The sequence below is a fragment of the Alligator sinensis genome, unplaced genomic scaffold, assembly GCF_000455745.1.
Source record: "Alligator sinensis unplaced genomic scaffold, ASM45574v1 scaffold435_1, whole genome shotgun sequence".
In the NCBI taxonomy this organism is placed as follows: Eukaryota; Metazoa; Chordata; order Crocodylia; family Alligatoridae; genus Alligator; species Alligator sinensis.
The window spans coordinates 369895-388367 of record NW_005842943.1 but is presented as its reverse complement, the minus strand read 5'-3'; the positions used below and the strand labels follow the sequence as shown (position 1 = coordinate 388367).

Here is an 18473-nt window from a genome sequence, read left to right as displayed (position 1 = left end):
GAAGTTTGCTTCTGGTGATGAGGTTGGCGAGGTTTGGTGCTTGTTTGAAGGCTAGGATGGGTGGCTCTGGGAAGATCTTTTTGAGAATAGGGTCTCTTTCTAATATGGGTTGCATTTTTTTGAGGATTTTCCGTACAGGTTCAAGGGAGGGGTGATACGTCATAACCAGCGGTGTGCGATTTGTGTGGGGGTTTCTTCTGTACTGCAGCAGTTCTTCACGTGGTATCCAGGTGGCTCTTTCAAACGTGCGATCTCTCTCTCTGGACGAGTGTCCTTGCTGGGTGAAAGCCTTTTTAAGATTGGTGAGGTGGCAATCCCGGGTGTTCTCTTCAGTACAAATGCGGTGGTATCTGAGGGCTTGGCTGTATATCACAGCTTTTTTGGTGTGTCAGGTCACAAACACTTTTTAGAAATTCCACTTGGGTCCTTTTTACTATCAGTTTCAGACCAAAAAGTTTCCAGAGAGCAGGAGCGGAGTGAAAAACAAGTTGGGGGGAAAAAAGAAGGGGAATTGATTCTAACTAAATATATTTAAGACTTATGGGGTTTTTATTTTTAAAGCACTTCATGAGGTAGACTTTTTTTTTTCTTTTTGGTTTAACAATATTTGTGGTGGTTTAAAGACCTAAATGCCTTAAGTACTGAATGGATCATTTTGTATTCCAGCAAGTAAAATAGATACAGATATACCTGCAGTCACAAATTCCTCAAGGTATTGCTTTTTCAAACTGGGGAATAGTTCCTTCTTGTGAGATTCAGCTTTAGTTTACATCTAATAACTTGGTGCTATTCCAGTAACACACACCCATTATTGTTTATTATATAGATTAAGTTTACACATTTTTAACACCTTGCAGCTGAAATTCTTAATTTACTTCAGAAGCAATTAAGAAAGTTTCTTCTTACTGGCAACTAAAACAGAACAAATATTCTATCTGTCCTGTCAAATAATTGAGCAATTTTAGCCCCCACTAACAGAGGTCAGTCTGCAGTTCCTAGAATATGTTCTCATGAAAGGAATAACTTGCACTTGAATTTTTTAAATCTTAGGGAATGTCATACACTTAATTCTAACTTGAAATTAGCCAACATTATGTTTTGATTAGTCTTTATTGTGATATCTTTTAAATGTAGTTATGAATCTATGAATATTGATATTTTCCTTTTTGCAAGTACATGTAATAGATTTTAATGTGATGAGCTTCACAAAAAACAAATAATGTATTTATGTATTTTAATTCACACCCAGAAATTCTATTTCAGACTCTTGTAGTCCTAACATGTGGACTCTTGTTCGTTTTGCAGTGTCAGTGACCTAACTTACTTTATTTTTTGTACTTTAGAGTTTGAGATGAATTTTCCTATCCCAATGTCTTAATGTACTGCTATAAAAACTCAATGGGGGTTTTAAATTTTGAACAATGCGCTACTGGGATTCTTAGAGAATAGTTTTTATTCTTATTTTTAAATGAATACCTCTGTGTGGAGCACGACATAATGGATATAAATTACTTACAGTCATTGCTGTAACACTACAGAAATCAATGGTTATATTATATGAGTTTAGCATGTAATTAGTCCCAGCTCTACTGAATATATTAACTTTCCCATAATGATGTAAAGTGAAGGAGAAGGAGGACAGGCAGCAGTGAGAAGAAAACAGTGATGGGAGACCAGAAGAAAATTGAAGGGAAAGGGAGAAAAATGGTACATGCAGAGAAAGGACAATGGCACAAGGAAGGGTAGAAGTGCGATAGAGAACCAGTGGTAAGGTGAGGACAGTTTCTAATGTGTAAGTATGTATGAATTAGAAGTGAAATAATAATAAGGATACCTAGCATACACAGCAAGAAATTTAGTTTCTACAAAGGTCACAGATACATCTATGTACATGCATAGGGCAGGCTAACAATCTGATCCCACACCAATTGATTTCAGTGAATGCAGAATCAGAGCCCTATTGATATAGCATTTTTCCAGTCAATTAGTACCAGTTGGGATAACTGGCTTTGTTTTGAGACTTGCTACTTCACCTCAGCTTTATTATTTATACTTGATAGCATGAAGCTGTATAAAATGTCCTCCTAGCTTTTGCCAATTATTTTCCTGAAATTAGTTCTGTTGCCAAGTAAGCTTGTAATTTGAAGCTTGGGGGGCAGGTGCGGGGAAGACTGCCATTTCCTACAAAATATTTTTTAGTCTTTGAGTAGATCTTGTTTTAACAGTGGTCTCAATACTAAGGTGTGTCTCAATAAACCCTTACAATAAGAATCCATCTTGTTTCACTTAGAAGCATTTAGTAGCTCATAAGCACTTCCTGGACAGGTGGCCTTTAAAAATTCACTATATTTGCCTTTGAAAATATTAACTCAGTATTTACTGTATCTATTATATTTTCCTTGCCATAATATATTCATTAGGCAATGTATGTTTTGTATTGCAGATATGTTCCTGAATTGCTAGCAACGTTTTAAATGTTTAACACAATATCCTCCTTGCTCCAAAGTGCATGTAGTGAAATAAAACAGGCATACAACATGGTCAGACTGATAGGATTTTGAAGGTTTGGTCCAAAGTATCATGAAGTTAATGAAAAGGTATTCACTGACTATAGTGGAGTGTGGATCAGACCTATAACTTCCTAATTTCATGCCCCCTTACTTCAGTGTGAAAATGTAGCCCCTCCCCGCCCCCCTTTTTTTCTTTTTTACTCGTTTTTGTTTTTTTTTTTTAAATAAAATGTTAATGGAACTCTGGCCATGATTTTCAACATTAGAAATCTAAAGTTGGACTTTTAAACCAAACACTTAATCACCCAAAAGGTGACCTGATCTTCAAAAGTTCTAAGAGATTGTTAGATCACCCTGGTGTTAATACCCAAACATGGGTTTCAAGTCAAACGATTGGCTAAATTGTCACTACTGTTTAAGAACTAGGCCCCTCACTTATTAGGATTCAGGTTGGATTTAAGAGCTTAATTAATTTTCTTAGTTTTGAATCTGGACTTTTAGTTTTAATTTAAAAAAAAAAAAAAAATCAGTCTTTTTACTTTTTGTATTTAACCTTGCCTGTTCTCTCCACCCTCCCCACTCCCCCTCGCCTTTAAGAAATAAATACTGGTTTACATTTTTAAAATATATGCTATGCTATGCCTAATTTGGGTAAATGGAGTCAAGTCAGTATAGTAGCAGTCATGCAGCAACTGAGCTCTACATCTGAAGCAGATTTGAATTATATAATTGACCTCTGTATAAATCAATTTCAAAGAAAGAAACTGTAGTAGATGTTATCATACAGATACCAGGTATAAATCAAGAAAAAGCAATTTTGTAGCTTCATGGCTTACATAAAGTCAAGTCTCCTCAAAAAGGTAACATTTAGATTCTGTTCAAGGTCTGAAAACAGAATCACATGGGAATATAGCACAATTGAGTCTGTGATTAAAAATAAAAATAGCTAAGGGAAACCAGCAGTGTAAAGTTAGGGCCTTGTTACACATTAATTTGGGGCAGCTCCTGGAGCTCTTAACCCCTGGTTTGTTCACACATGCCTGAAACCTGAAACTATAGTTTTAAAGCACACTTTAGGCAGCTTAAAGTTATGCCACTGTAGGCAGGTTTCTCTCTGATCCATGTTACCCAGCTCGTATTCCAATACTGTGTGGTCAACACCCCATAGATGAGCAGCCCAAGTTACAGTCCTTTAGCATCCCAGGCTGCAGTGTCCCTTGCCCCACCCTCCTGTTCTGTGAGACAAGTTTTCTACTCCCTGAACTCTACTGCCCAGGGGGTGGTTCTGGCACCAAGCCAACTCCTCACCCTGCCCCCAGGGGTGTGACTTTCCCACCCTTAGGGAGTGCATCCTTGTGCAAACTGCTTGCACAGCACACATCAGCTAGCCAGGTCAGATGGGTCCAGGGGTGGGATTTAAGGGGGTGGAGGGAACAAAGTAGGGGCTTGGATCAGGTCACCATGAACTGAGGCTTCCTTCTTGGGACAGGGGCAGTAGCTCCCCCCAAGGTGCCTTCCCTCATCACTCCCACCTCCCAGCCACCCTGGGAAACATGATCAACACACCTCCATCCCAAATACTAATTTATTACAAAATGAGATTTTCTTTAATTTACTTCTACTTCATTTCTTTTTATTTTATTTTTTTTTATCCTTCAGTGGCTGACTTCCTTCATTTTACCATCTTTCTCTCACCCCCATTTCCTTTCCACCTCCCATTTAATTACCCACCCCATCTCATTAACTCTTTGCCTCCCAGCTTCATATTCCCTCACACCCCTACTGAGAGCAGAGACAGAAGACTGTCCTGGCTCACCAGCCCTCTAGTGGCAAGCCATAGCTGTGTAGGTATGGGATAGCCAGAGAGGGTTTTTAACTTAAAAAGTGTGATTGCTCCCAACTCCAGCTAACACTAACACCTATCAACATATGAGCAGCTCAAACTGCAATGAGTAACAAGACCCCTAGGGTTTTTTTCTTTAATTTCAGACTAGGAGTAATAGAAGTAATAAGAAGGAAAGATGAAAACAAAATGCTTGAACATGACTTGGGTAGGAGATTTTCTTTGTCTGATTTAAAATTAGAGTTGTCATCATGGGTATAACTGCTAGGACTGTGCGAAATTTCGCCGGGTGTTTCATTTTGATGGGGTTTTGACTTGTTGTTTCGAGCTTGAAACAGTGACATCAAAATGAAACAAAAGGCTTTGAAACATCCTCAAAACAGAATGAGGGCACTCGAAACATTTTGAAAGTTTTGAAATGTTTCAAGTTTCAAAGCTGGGCTTGCTTGCAGGGAAACAGAAACCAAGGAGAGGGAGGGGAAGAGGGGTGGAAGGAGTGCTGATATGGACATGTGTAGCTGGCCAGTGACTGTGATCCTTCCCTGAGGTCCCTTCCAATCCTGGTGCTCTGGGGAAAGGATGGAAGAAGCAGCTGCACCTTAACACACACACACACACACACACACACACACACAGACCTGTCACTAGTTTTGCTTGTCAGTAGCTTGAGGTGCAGTTCCCCAGAAACCCCTGCACCTATCTCTTTGAAACTTGGTAGACTTCATGGCCTCAGAAGGGGCTACCATCCACATAAGCCTCATCTGAATCAATCAAGAAATGACAAAGTTATAGGCAGTTATGTGCTTCTCCATTATAGCCTATGGGTGAAACAGCGAAACAGTTTCGATGAAACAAAATAGTGCTTTTGAAACGTACTTGTCCAATGGTGAGCTTTCACCCCAAAAGTCCTGCCCCTATCTGTGGTAGAGGCTTGTCTCTATTGGTCTAGGTGTTGTCAATCTCTGGAGCTCATCACTTGTCTGAGCGGCATTTTTTCCTTTTCTTCCTTTCTGACTATCTTCTACACCAAGACAACTTTAGCACCTCGGCTAACAAGCCAAAATCCACTGCCATGTCTTGATGGCCCCTCCCACAAGTCTGCGATCTCGCCTGCCATGACTTGTTGTTATGGGAGAAAATAGAATGCCAGGGCGTGTGGGTCTTGACGCTTTGGCTCTTGTAATTTGTCTTAGTGTAGTGAGGGCTCCACCAACCCCTACACCCTTGCCCATTCCACCAGGTGGTAATTCAGTTGTCTCCGCAATCTGCCTTTAAGCAGTAAAAATAAAAATGCTCTTTGGGTCTCTAGGTCTGGCCACTCAGTATCCCCGATGGGCCTGGTTGTACCTCGCCCGGCTCGCACCTGGTACAGACCTGCCAGTAATCCTAGCCAGTCTTTTTCCTGGCTTATTGTCCTGATAGCTGTAAATATACTATCCAGGGTGACTTTTCTCTCACCCTAATGAAAAGGAGAACAAAAAAACCAAACAAACCACACTGGCACTTTTTCTGCCCTTATAGTCCCAACTTTGAGATACCCTTTTTCTTCAGCCCTGCTATTAGGGTCTTTACTGTACCTTCTAACTGCCTCGTGGCAGTTTCTGTTTCTCTCCGGGTGTTTCCCTCCGGGTTCTCTCCCCTGGCAGCTCCCTCCACAGAGTTGCTTCCCTTAAGCCCAGTCTCCCTTGCTTCCTCAGCGCCTCCAGCTCTCCCTGCCATCTCGCTGCCTGAGTCAGTCTCTTCTGGGTTCTTGTGTCGCTCTTTTGCCTGCCCCATGTCTCCTTTTATCCTGGAGCTCCAGCTGACTCCCCCCTCTCCCCTGCCGAAACACCGGGTAAAGAAGGAGCACTGCGGAGTTTTTTGCAATACAGGTGGGGCCATTTTACTTCTCTGAGGCTCTTCTCTCTCCTCGCAGTAATGAAACTCAGAACAAAACACTGTCCCATTGAAATGGCAAAACAGAAGTCTAAACAAAACTGTGCCATTTCCCACAGCCCTAATAACTGCCATGATCCTTAATTGTATGTTTTATCATTGCTCAGCATCCAACTTAGGAGCACACATTTGCTAGATCAGGAGCTAGGAACATGAGAGAAATAAATACAGTGGTTTCTATTCAGCTCTGAAATACTATGATGTTTTCCTACTCCAATTCCTTATCACTGTCAAGTCAACTAATGCCAAAAAGGTATAATGTTTTAAATGTAGTGGTGTAAAGAAGGGGTAACTTGGACAAGAATTCAAAAATACATATTTCGCATGTGACCGCCCTCCCTTCACCACCCAAGCCTTCACATCAAAAAAGATTAAAGGGAAGGTTACTTTCAACTAACTCTAGGGAAGCAACCATTTGAAACCAAGTAAACTAAAATATCATGGCTAAACCAATTAGTTAGCTGCTTTGGTTTCCTCTCTGCAACCCACTTTTCCTCCATCCTTTTTTCTTCCCTCATCCCTATCCTTTATATTCAAATGACTGCTTTCTATTTAAAAACTCTGCTGCCTGTAATCCCTTCATGGCATCTGATGAAGCAAGCTATTGCTTACAAAAATACGTTAATCTCTCATTTAGTTAGTTTACAAGGTGTGGTTCTACTCTGCCTACTGTTCAGTAGAAAGTATGTACATACCCGTTACGTGTGTTTAGATTTCCCTATACAGACATTACTTGATGACCTATATAATAGATGAGCATGAGTATGCCCAAATAATGAATCTAGGAAGGAGTGGAAATTAAGCCAAATGTGTGAATGAAAAAAGTAAGTCTGGAGTAATACAACTGTATTTCTCAGAGGTATTTGATAGAAGATTTACAGCTGAGAAATAAGATCAGCTTGTACATGGTTTTCATAATGTCTATTTTATGGTCACTTACAGATTGTGACAGTAAAGGAAAGTACGCAATGAAGGCTTCAATTTAAATCAGTAGGTCAGTTAATCCCTAGGCATACATGAACTCTGTTATTGTCAGGTTCTAGCTGCCATTAGGTAAAAGATTTTTAATGATATCAAACATTAAGAATTTTCAAAATCCAGTGTAGTTGCTTTAAAATAACCAACAACAGTTCTGACCATTAGGGTTTTTTTAACCAGATAAGTTAATTGGTTTCTTCTTGTATAGTAAAGGATCTGGGCATCCTCAGTTTCACAATCAAGATATATTTTTCATAAGTTTCAATGGGCAAAGCTGTGGAATGAAATACTGGCCTGAATGAAGTAAACCATTTCCTTAGATAAGCTTTCTCTCATAAGAATTATTCCTAAACATAGCTGATGTTTCCAGGAGAAAATTGCAGATTATCCTTCTCAAGCAGCTAACAGCATTAGGCCTATTGGACCCACCAACTACTACAATATGCCTTGCTTTCTATTCTGAAGCTTTCTTGCTGACACATTGTACTACTGCATGCATGAACTGCAGCAAGGCCACAGAGAGAGAAAGACTGATAAAGATCCAGGGAGGAAAATAAGTGTTTGAGGTTTTAAGAAAGAGAAGAAACTGAATCTTCCCCAAATTTTCAGGAAATAAAAAAGGCTTAGAAGAGTTATACAGAGGTATCTCTGTCCACTTTGGAACTACAATCTAGACCCCTCTTTTGAAAGGAGGCACCTATGACTTTTTTCCCTCCCAGAATAACACTAAACTGAATAGGGGTCACTTTTTCACCTTTAAAATGCAGGTGGAAGAAATGGAGGTTGCTTCCTTTATACAGTATTGAGAGTTAAAGCACTCCTACAGAAAGTGGCATGCCTATATTATCTCCTTCCCCTGAGGGGATTCATCTCCCATGATAATGCTGGAATGGGATCACACTCCATTCATCTTCCTCCAGCTGTATCACTGTGTGGGCCAAGGAGAGAGAGAGAAAGAAGAGCACAAGGGTGAGAATGATTCTGTAGCCCACTTGTCAGGTTACTCATTTGGGAGGGGGAGTCCTGGATTTTGGTTCCTGCTACCAAGTCTCTGTGTGTATTTATCTTAAGCCCACATCTTTCTGACCGCAAAAGTCTTGAAGTTTTGGAAACCTAGTAGCCCACCTCCAACAAGACAGGTGGAGGCAGAGACTGCCCCACACAAGTGTTTCTAAAGCTTGCTGGTTAAGGTGCTCTCCTGAGAAGGGGGAAGTTGTAGTTTTGAGACCCTTCAACTTATGACAGCCTAATATCAAGATCTCATTTTCCCAGGCAGATGCTCTAACCACTGGGATACAATGCAAAAAGGCAGGTACCACCACCACTAAGTGTTTGGCAGTGAAAGCTGCTGTGAATGCTGCATGTTATTTGTGGTTCAAAATTAGGCTTCTCCTGTTTCATCACTCCAGAGATTGATATGAAAAAGGCACCTTTCTTGCCCCCCTTCTTCAAGCTATTAATTATAGGTATAGGTATTCACTGTTGATGGATCATAGTCATCTTTCACAGATCCCTTAGACAGTCTGTGGACCCCCAGCAGTCTGAAGACCACAGGTTGAAAACCACTGTTCTAAAACTGAGGTTGTGAGACATTCCAACATTATATTTGTATTGGGTACTTATACCATTAAAGTAGCTATGTCATCTAATTTACATTGCATAAAAGCCTCAGAATGTGCAGACAAAGTATTTGAGTACATGCACCCACAAAAGTCTGATATGCTTTTGACAAATTTGTCATGCTTAAAAAGAGTTAACATACTTATATTAAGGGGCAACAAAGAAGAGAGCAGCAAGAACACGTTTCATAATAAGCATTTCAGAGACATCACTTCTCCCATGCAGTACTACTTCCAAGCCAAGGCTCTTTGCCATAATTCTCACTACTAGGATACTGTCAAAAGAACATTAAAAACGCAACTTTCCCTGAAACTATTAAAAAAAAACCCATAAAAGTATTTTCTTACTAGTTCTCAGTTATCCCTTGTCTATGTCCGTGACAAAGTTTAATAATTATAAAGAGCCACAAGCTGCCTGAATGTCAGAAATTCACAAAGCAAGGTTGTAAGAAGCAGCTGTCTTCCCTAGTAACAGTTAAATGGAAGTAGGCACAGTCAAAGAAAATATCTTTTCATTTCTTCCTTTTGGTGTTTGGACATTTTCTGATTATCAGCTTAGTATATTGTACCTTTACATGAAGGAAAGACGGGAAATATAACAAAACACCTACTTGGCTAAACAGTGAGCTCTTTGCTGTCTTGACAATTAAAAATTACCTTATAAAAAGCAGAAAGTTAGCTGTATAGATATATATGATAATATAGTACAGGTATATAGGGGAGCCAGCCTCATGGAAAATGGTACTCTGGGTGAACTTTTATTCCTCTGCCCCTGGCACTAATATAGTACAGGTATAGATAAATATGATAATATAGTACACACATGCACACCTCTTCCCCCTTCTCCCCTCCCCCCAAGACATGCACCAGATAAGACAAGACCTAGAGATACAACTAGGAAGGTCCACAAAAGGCAAGCAAGTTTTGACCTCTACATATTAGTCAGTTGAATAAAAGTTGGTCAAGCTTTTTGCATACAGTTCTGGATATCTTCCTCTCCTCCTTCTGTTTTCCGATTCTGGATTAACCAACTCATAAAAAATTGTCTACTTCTACTGGGTGTTATTTGCAAACAACTGATTCTATTGGACCTATATTGATTCTTATTGTTTTCATTTTCTGGACGTTGAACATTAGTCATGGGCATTTGTGCTCAATCCGTTTGTTTTCATTTGCAAATGTGCTTTATCACCAGGGATCCAGGTTTTCTATTTGCTGTGGAAGACCACAGAGAAAGCTGCTGGAAAAGGCAGGTTTCCCCTTGCAGGCTGGCGGTGTTCCAGCCTGCAAGGAGCTGCTTATAGCTGGGAGGAGGGCGATTGGACGGAGGGGGCACAGTGTACATTTACACACACATATGCATGTGGCCAGCTTGCAGCCAGGTAGGGTGGTGGGAGCAGCCCCAGCAGCTGGATGCAGGTAAGTCTATGGGGGGTGGGGGATGGAGGACCAGGGCTTGGGGACAGTCTGGGGGGAGGTGCACGTACATGGAGGGGATGGGTGTGTGTGTGCATGGATGGGGGGTGGAGGGGGAGGTCTGTGTTGCCAGGGCCTGTGTTTATATGCCTTGTAGCTTCACCCCCTTTGACATGCATCTTCCCTACAGCTACACACAGGGGTTTGACTCTTCATTAAGGGTCAGCCTGCACTCCTGCTGCTGCATCCTCTTGAAGCGGCAGGAGTCCCCTGGCTTCCTGATACAGATCTCCTCTTCTTGGACTGGCTGTTTCAATCCCCAATCCCAACCCAAATGTCTCTGTTTTTCCTCTCTTAATGTCACCTGCCCAGTCTCCTGCTTTCGTGTGGACTGCTTTGGCACATGCCCTGCATGTGCCGATTGGGTTTTCCTCCCCCTCCATTGTGTCCAAGTAACAGGGTTTGGGTCTCATGACACCTCTCATTTCCATCTGGTAATACAATTGGAAAAATGCCTGATAGAAAAAGTTGAAAGAGCAAAGTAATGCAAAAGCGCATGCATTTACCCTGTTTTAGAAATATTTTATACAATGACAGCTTAGCAACATTTGCATCATGCCTAGCATTTCTTAGCAGCTCTCTCAGTGGAGACAGAAAGCTCTCTCCCTTGACTCTGTGTAGCCTAGAGGTTCAATCCTGTCTATTTGGATTACCCTGCTGGGGCAAGGCATCCAATGTTTAGTTACTGCAATCCTGAGTGAAGGCATCCCTGATTTGGACCTAGTGCCAAGTCATGCCTAAGATCATATTAGTATGTGATCTTACTACTACATATGTAGTAGAACAGGAACCGGAAATACTATGATGCATTCCTCTTCCCTATGTTTAATGTTACTGTAACCCATAAACTGGCCCTTTGGTACTTATGTGCCCTAAAATGGATATATGCATTTAAAACTTGGTCTGTTCACACACAAAGCTTTCCACTGTAGTCCCAATATCTATTTAAAACCAGATCGCCAAAAAAAAGACATTATACTCCAAATAAAGATAAATTATCACCTTATCATAGAAGAAAATTAGGTTAGTCAGACATGACTTGCTCTTTCTGAATCTGTGCTGTCTCTTCCTGATCACTTTATTCACTTCCAGATGCTTCAAAATAGATTCCTTGAGGACTTTCTCCATGAACTTTCCAGGTATCATGGTCAGACTGACTGATCTATAATTCTGTGGATCCTCCTTCCCCCTGCCTCCCTTTCTTAAACATGGGCACTATATTTGCTCTTTTCCAGTTGCCTGGGACCTCATTCAATCTCCATGAGTTCTCAAAGAATATCAATGGTTTGGATACCTTAGCCAAATCCTCCAGTACCCTAGGTGTATGCCATTCAGACCTGACTTGAAAACATCAAGCTTGTCTAAGCAACCTCAAACCTGTTCTTTCACTACCCTAGGCTGTAGGTTTCCTTGCTCAGCTTTGCTGCCAACTGCACCTGACATCTGATAGCTGATCCTATTCATGACAGCCAAGTGAAAAACAGTATTAAATGCTTCAGTCTTCTCTGTGTCATCTAACTAGATTGCCTTTTGCATTTAGTAAGGGATCTATTGTTTCTTTGTTCGTCCTCTTACTGGTGACATCCTTGTAGAGTCCCTTTCTACTTGCCTCATGTCCCTTGCCAGCTACATCTCCAATTATGTTTTGACCTTCCTAATTTTCTCCTTGCATGCTCATGTGATACTATTATATTTGCAATGGAAGAAAGAGAAGTGCAACAGGAAACTGGCCTCAGAGCCAGCCTTAGGGGAAAATGGCACTCTGGGTGAACTTGTATTCCCCTGCCCCTGGTACCCTCTCTCCAAGTAAGCAGCATTGCCGTTGGCAGAGGCAGCCAGGCAAGGGCATGAGGTGCAATTCGATGGGGAGGCAGAGTGGCATGATGCATTGCTGTTACCTGTACTGCCTAGCTTAGTTCCTCCTGAGCAACCTGGAGGCAAGGTGGGGTGGGGTGGGCTGGAGGCAGAGGGTAAGTGGGGAGTGGAGTGGGCTGGGATGGGCACTGCTCCTCCTGCTGGGGTAAGGCAGGGCAGGGTGGAAGGAGGGCACTGCTGTGACTGTGGGCTGCTCACATATGTGTGCACACATGGCACCTCCTGACCACCACACCCCCTTGACTGCAGTTGCCCAGATCTCCCACTCCTTAGGCTAGCTCTGACCAGCCTGGTTAGAAAGCAATCTCTACATACAGCTGAAACTCAAAAAATCTCTCATCAGGTGGATCCCATATCTTCCCAGTAGTCCTTTTTCTTGAACACCATTCCATGGTCAAGGAAGCCAAAGACCTGTGGGCGACACTACCTATATAGCTCTGTGTTGATCTCCAAGATGCATCTGCTCCTGCCTGGGCCTTTACTAGAAGGATCAATGAAAACACCAGCTGGACCCCTGCCCCATTCACCCTTGCACTCAGAGCCATGTAGTCACTTGTTCTCGTTGCAATTTTCCCTGGCAATATCATGAGTACCCACGTGGATAAGCATCATGGGATAATAGTCTGAGTAGTCAGCAACCTTGTAGCCCTTGTAGTCACACACGAGACTAGACAAGGGCTTTAGGGCTGTCAAAATAATTTTTGGGGCTCTTTAAATAATTTAAATCTAGTTAAGTCCATCTTTCTGCTTCTTAGACAAATATTGATTCTAAAGAACTCCAGAGCCTACAATGAAGTTGCAAATACCTTCAGACACTTCAATACCACAATAATAGGCAAAGCCAAAGAAAACCCAATACTTGGCCTATATACAATTGCATCTTTTATATAGGTATTATCACTTTTACAGAAAAAGTTAGCTCTGGCAAAATGGGAGTAGTTAATCCAAAACAATGCAAAACTGCTAATGAAAGAACAGGTGTTGCTTCTGCCTGGCTGACAAAAATACAGAGTACATAAACTGCACACCTAATTGGTCCTCCCTTCTGTATTGATAGGGAAAGTCCTGCAGAACTTAAGGAATGCTCAACCTACACAAAAAAACTTCTAAAACCCACAAAGTATAGAGAATGGTCTAGCTATAGATTTTTTTTTTTAAATGATTCACAGAATGTAACAGTGTGACCCAGAAATCCATCACCCGTGTCCTATAGTGGGCTGATACTGCATAGAAACTTGCAATCAGCCAGCCATTCAGAAATGCAGTAAATAAAGTTAGTATCCATTTCAAGCACCTGTCTGCATCAGCAGACATTCTCTAAATGAGATAACCTTCATCTTCCTGTCAGTTCCAAACAAATCCGTTTCTATCACTTTTTAGTAGTAGTTTCCTACTCAGGAGAGTTACTGAGCATGAGGTAATAAGGAGTCTGTAACCTTACTTTTTTTTTTTTTTTTACCTTGCAACTGTAGATTCTTCTTAGAGCATCACTTACAGTGCAAGTCTAGCCTAAGGCTGAAGCCATGGCTGCACAAGAAAAGCTTTAGCATTACTTGTATTACAACTATGTTTGCTGGAAGGCAACAGTATAATTTCTGCTGAGAAATTTGTAACAGTACCCAACTCATGCATGCAGCTTTGTTATCAGCCTGTAACCCTGCATATAATTTGAGTTCTATGAAGTGATGAGCTTAAACAATAAGCTCACTAAAGCCAAGCATTAGTGCCTGGTTTCCAACGAGCATTACGGAGGGGGAAAAAATTGTGTGTTTATCTTTGTAGAAGAGGGGCAACAAAATTAAAATATCTTAATAATACTGGAAAAAACTACTCAAATACTTTGTCTGGCATTTGCCTGTCTCCCTCTCCCCCCGCCCCTCCCCTTAACTCAAAATTTGTTCCCCTCTTGCATTATATGAATTTCCTATATTTTCACTAATGGTGGTGTTGTTTTGCCAGTACTTTTTGTAGAAATTTAACAGCACTCCAGTGCTTTTCACAACAGTTTAGAAGCAATTAGTTGCACTAAAGCCCAAGAGGCAGAATTGGGAAAGTAGGAGTTTGAGGAGGTGGCACAATTACAACTCTACAGAAGAAATGGAAGGGAGGGAAGGAGAGGGGAACAATATAGAAAAAAACCCAACACATTACATGGAAACCAGATTTCCTTTGTAAAATCTTTGTCTAAGGGCAGTTTGACTTCACTTTAATCTTAGAATAAGAACATGGGAGTAGCACTATTTTCTTTGTAATGAAAGAACAGCTTGCAGGTTGGTTCTACATATAAATGGGATATTTTAAAGTGCATTTCCTAGCTTAGTGCTTGTAGGATGAATATTTTCAGTCTTTTCCTATCTGATTTTGAACCTTTAGATTTTATAGAGCTCAGTGGAATATGCATTTTCATAAAATAACAGAGTGATCCCAATCAGTTCTTTTAATTCTACTGTAAACTAACCATCACAGTGAGCCTGCTTACTTAAACAAATGTACCAGTCTGATCTTTGCTTCTGGGAAAAGTCTGGCTATACATATTTATAACCAATCTCTGTTTGGATGAATTATATTCCACTAGCAAAACTCACACATAAAGGAAGGAATTGTTTGCACTGCACTGGGTTAACAACCTGACTTGAACAATAAAGCATGGTAGGTATTCAGTTCCCAATTCAAAATTATGATGAGATAAATTGATTAGCTCTGTTTTTGATGTAGTATTTCAGTTTGATAACATATGCCTTTAACTTTATCTTGGGTATGAATCTGCTGTCTATTTATCCACGCATTTTAGTGAACTAAAGCTCTGTGCAAAATAACAAATCTGAAAAAGAGTTTCTCTTGTTTTTTTAGAAAAAAATAGTTTTTCATGATTTGGAACATGTCTACAATACTATATGTAGTAGTTCACAAATTATAACCAAGATGTTCAATGACAGAGCCCTTCAAAGTCCATCTAGCAAAACCTCCATTTGAACCAAAGCATTTCCAATAGTGAAGGTATTCTGGGAAGTTTTATGGAGGACACTGAGTCAAAATAGAAATTTCATACACAAGCTGAAGTCACTATACATCAGCAGCTATAAAAGAGAGGCAGTATATGTCACAGTACATAGAAAATTCTGCCCCTTGAAAAAAACCATTAGACAGGTTGCTAACTACTTTTCTAACTTTCTCTTAAGAGTTTTGGTAAAGAAGAACTATGACAGAGGACAATATATCTGGCATTTCTTTTCTTGACTGTGTGTGTTTCAATCCTATGAATTTAAGAGAAAGCAGCTTCTGCTTCAATATAAAATAAGATTCCACTTGGATTCCAGATGCTGACAGTGTGATCAGTCATTTCTTGAGCTAGATAGGATGATTTTAAGGGTTGACTAGATCCTGCCTACAAGCTCAAACAAACACGGGCTTCTTTGGGAACTGCCAGTTTCTACATAAAATCAAAACTCAGGAAGAATGACAGCTGTTCACAAATGTATGTGCATATCTCTATATAGCTCTACGTTGTAGATACATATCTTGGAGGTGTGTAGGTCTACATATCTTGGTGACTGATATATCTATACACCTCAGTCGTTTATTTACCCTGGCGGTCTATACTTCTATATCTTGGTGATCTACATACTTCGGTGATCTCCATATCTATACAGATCTCCAAGATACAGCTGTATCTCGGTGATCTACACCTCGGGACCTATACATCTATGAATTTATAGCTTGGAGATCTATACCTCTGTGATCTCTATATCTATGCATTCTATATAGCTATACCTATGCAACCTATATGCCTTGGCAGCTTACACACCTATAGAGATATAAATGTATAGGCCATGATATATCTTGGCAATCTGTATAATGTATAGGCCATGATATATCTTGGCAATCTGCCTCCCTCAGCAGCCTATACACCAATATCTTGGGGCCTAAATAGCTATATCTTGGTGAGCTATACATCAATATCTTGGTGGTCTATACACCTTGGTGTATAGACCTATGCATCTATACATCTACACCTTAGTGATCTATATACCTTGTCAGCCTATACACCTATACCTCAGGGGCCTATACATCTGTTAATCTCAGCAACCTTTATATCTCTACCTTGGATATTTATATTTATAATTGTTTAAGCTATGATGTAAGACACAGCACCTCTACTATGGATTAATGACTAGATGTAATAACTGATTACTACAGGACAATTTAAAATAGTCAAGCATTAAAACCTATAGTAAATGCCCTGTGCTAAAATGAATGGTGTTATTATACGAAACAAAAGTGAATGACATTTCAAATTACTTTGCTTAGGCAGGTTTTGAGAGGGGTCCACAAGAACAGTCTTACAGAAATAGTTTAGATAGAGATTTTCTGGAGAACTGGAAAAAAAACCAAACAGTTGTCCAACATATTATTAAGACACGTAATTACTTCACAAACATTTCTACATTCTGATTAATTGTAAGTAAAAATGCTATTTTAACTCTAAGGCAAAATAATAGATAACAGAAATGTAGACAATTCTGGGTTTAATTTTTTTTAAAAAATCATCATGTTTATATTAAAACAGATGTCCCTGAATGATCTCATATGCACCTAAAATATCCTGTTTTTTTCTTTTGTTTTGGGGTTGGGGGGGCAGAGGTGGCAGGGGATTGGGGAAAGAGCCTACAGTTTTTTGTTTGTTAGGTTTTTTGTGTTTTTTTTAAAAACAGCCCAGTAGCAAGCAAGGACTCCCCTGAAGGCTTAGGGTCAAGAGAAGTGGCTGCTATGATCCACACCCCCATAATCTTAGAGTACTTTGACAACAATTTCTAATGGTAATGCTTTCAAATGCTGAAGCCACAAGTCCCTGAATAGGAGGTTAAGTGGGTCTTGGTCAACAGGAGATATTCTAAGATGTCAAAGCACTCAAGATCAGACCTTAATCTGCTTCTATGAAGCACTTACATAGCCTTTTAGGTATCTAAAATACAATCCACAATGGCTTGTGGGCATCTAGATTCTTGGCTAACTGGCAGGCCAACATCAACAGGATGGTGGAGGGTGCTCCTGCTACCAAGCCACCTGAATATCTTCACTTCCTAACAATGTAGCTATTCTCTGAAAGGCCATTGCTCACATAGGACCAAGACTATCCTCAACCATCCTTCTGAAGCTCCCCTGCTGAGCAGTCAAGCATTTAAGTGTCATGGGGACAGAAGAAGACCATGCAAGAGTTGTAAGAGTATGACTGTGACCCAAGTAGGAGAGCACTGCGTTGAGTTCTGGGCTCTCAAAGGTGTTTCTGCATTTTGCCTTAATTAGTCATTGGATAAAGAGCAGAAACAGCCTAGGCAACTGTCCTAACCTGACTCCTCTTCCATCACTGAAAAGCTTCCTTGAGTAAACTGGATCCTTATATAACATAGCTACTTAAGAGTTTCCAGTTAAAAAAAAAAAAAAGTAAAGAACTGACATTTCCTGGATGGTTGAAAATTGGTAGACTTTCCACTGTTGTAACAGGAGAGTTATCTAAGCAAGTTGGATTAAAATTAAGTTCTGGAGGTTCCCCAGGGTGCTCATTGAAAGAAATAGAGATCTCTGCATCTCCTTGGGTAGATTAGGATTTCACTCCTAAAGCAAGTTGCATAATTTTTGCACTAAATATGGTAAAGTCTTATAGGTGGAATAGGATTTGGGCCTCTGCATTTGAAGCAATCCAAGAGAGTAGGCCAGGACCACGGTTTGAGAAACAAATGCCTAAGGAGTAGATTCAGAAACAGTATAATTAAAAAAATTGTTCTAGGGGCTCCATTAGTCATATCAGAGGTATAAATAACCAAGCCAGGAAAAACTGCTTTAGGTGTTAAAGTGAAAATCTTTTGTTGGTGACTTAGCAACTAGGGATTTGGTATATTTAAAAATGATTCTTCTAGAAAGAGACAAAGTATCCTTGTATTCACAGTCCTTATGGGTGAGAAAATACTCACTTCTCTGCCTTGCAACCGTTCCTCTTAGAAGATGCTGAAGGAATCAGACTCTTATTTTTCTGGACCCATCCTCTGAGGCACTGTCACTAATGAAAGGGAGTGTCACTAATGAAAAAGAAAGGCTATAGGCAAAATAGACATTTTCTCCAGGCATTTATAAACTGATAAAGAAGTCACAGTAACCAGCAGGTGGCAAATTACCTTGTACAGAAAGGAATCAAGAAAAATGTGATCTTTACTCTTATGAAAGCATCCTGCTGGAAACAGT

General features: G+C 40.3%; 1 long non-coding RNA gene across 1 annotated transcript in view; it reads right to left on the bottom strand.

Annotated features, from left to right (window-relative positions):
* Window positions 1–18268, bottom strand: part of LOC102377145 — a 24856-nt gene extending 6588 nt beyond the window's left edge. The window contains exon 1 of the long non-coding RNA XR_325222.3: window positions 18206–18268. This is a non-coding gene — a long non-coding RNA (uncharacterized LOC102377145). The remainder of the gene's footprint in view (window positions 1–18205) is intronic.
* Between the last annotated feature and the right edge of the window lie 205 nt (window positions 18269–18473).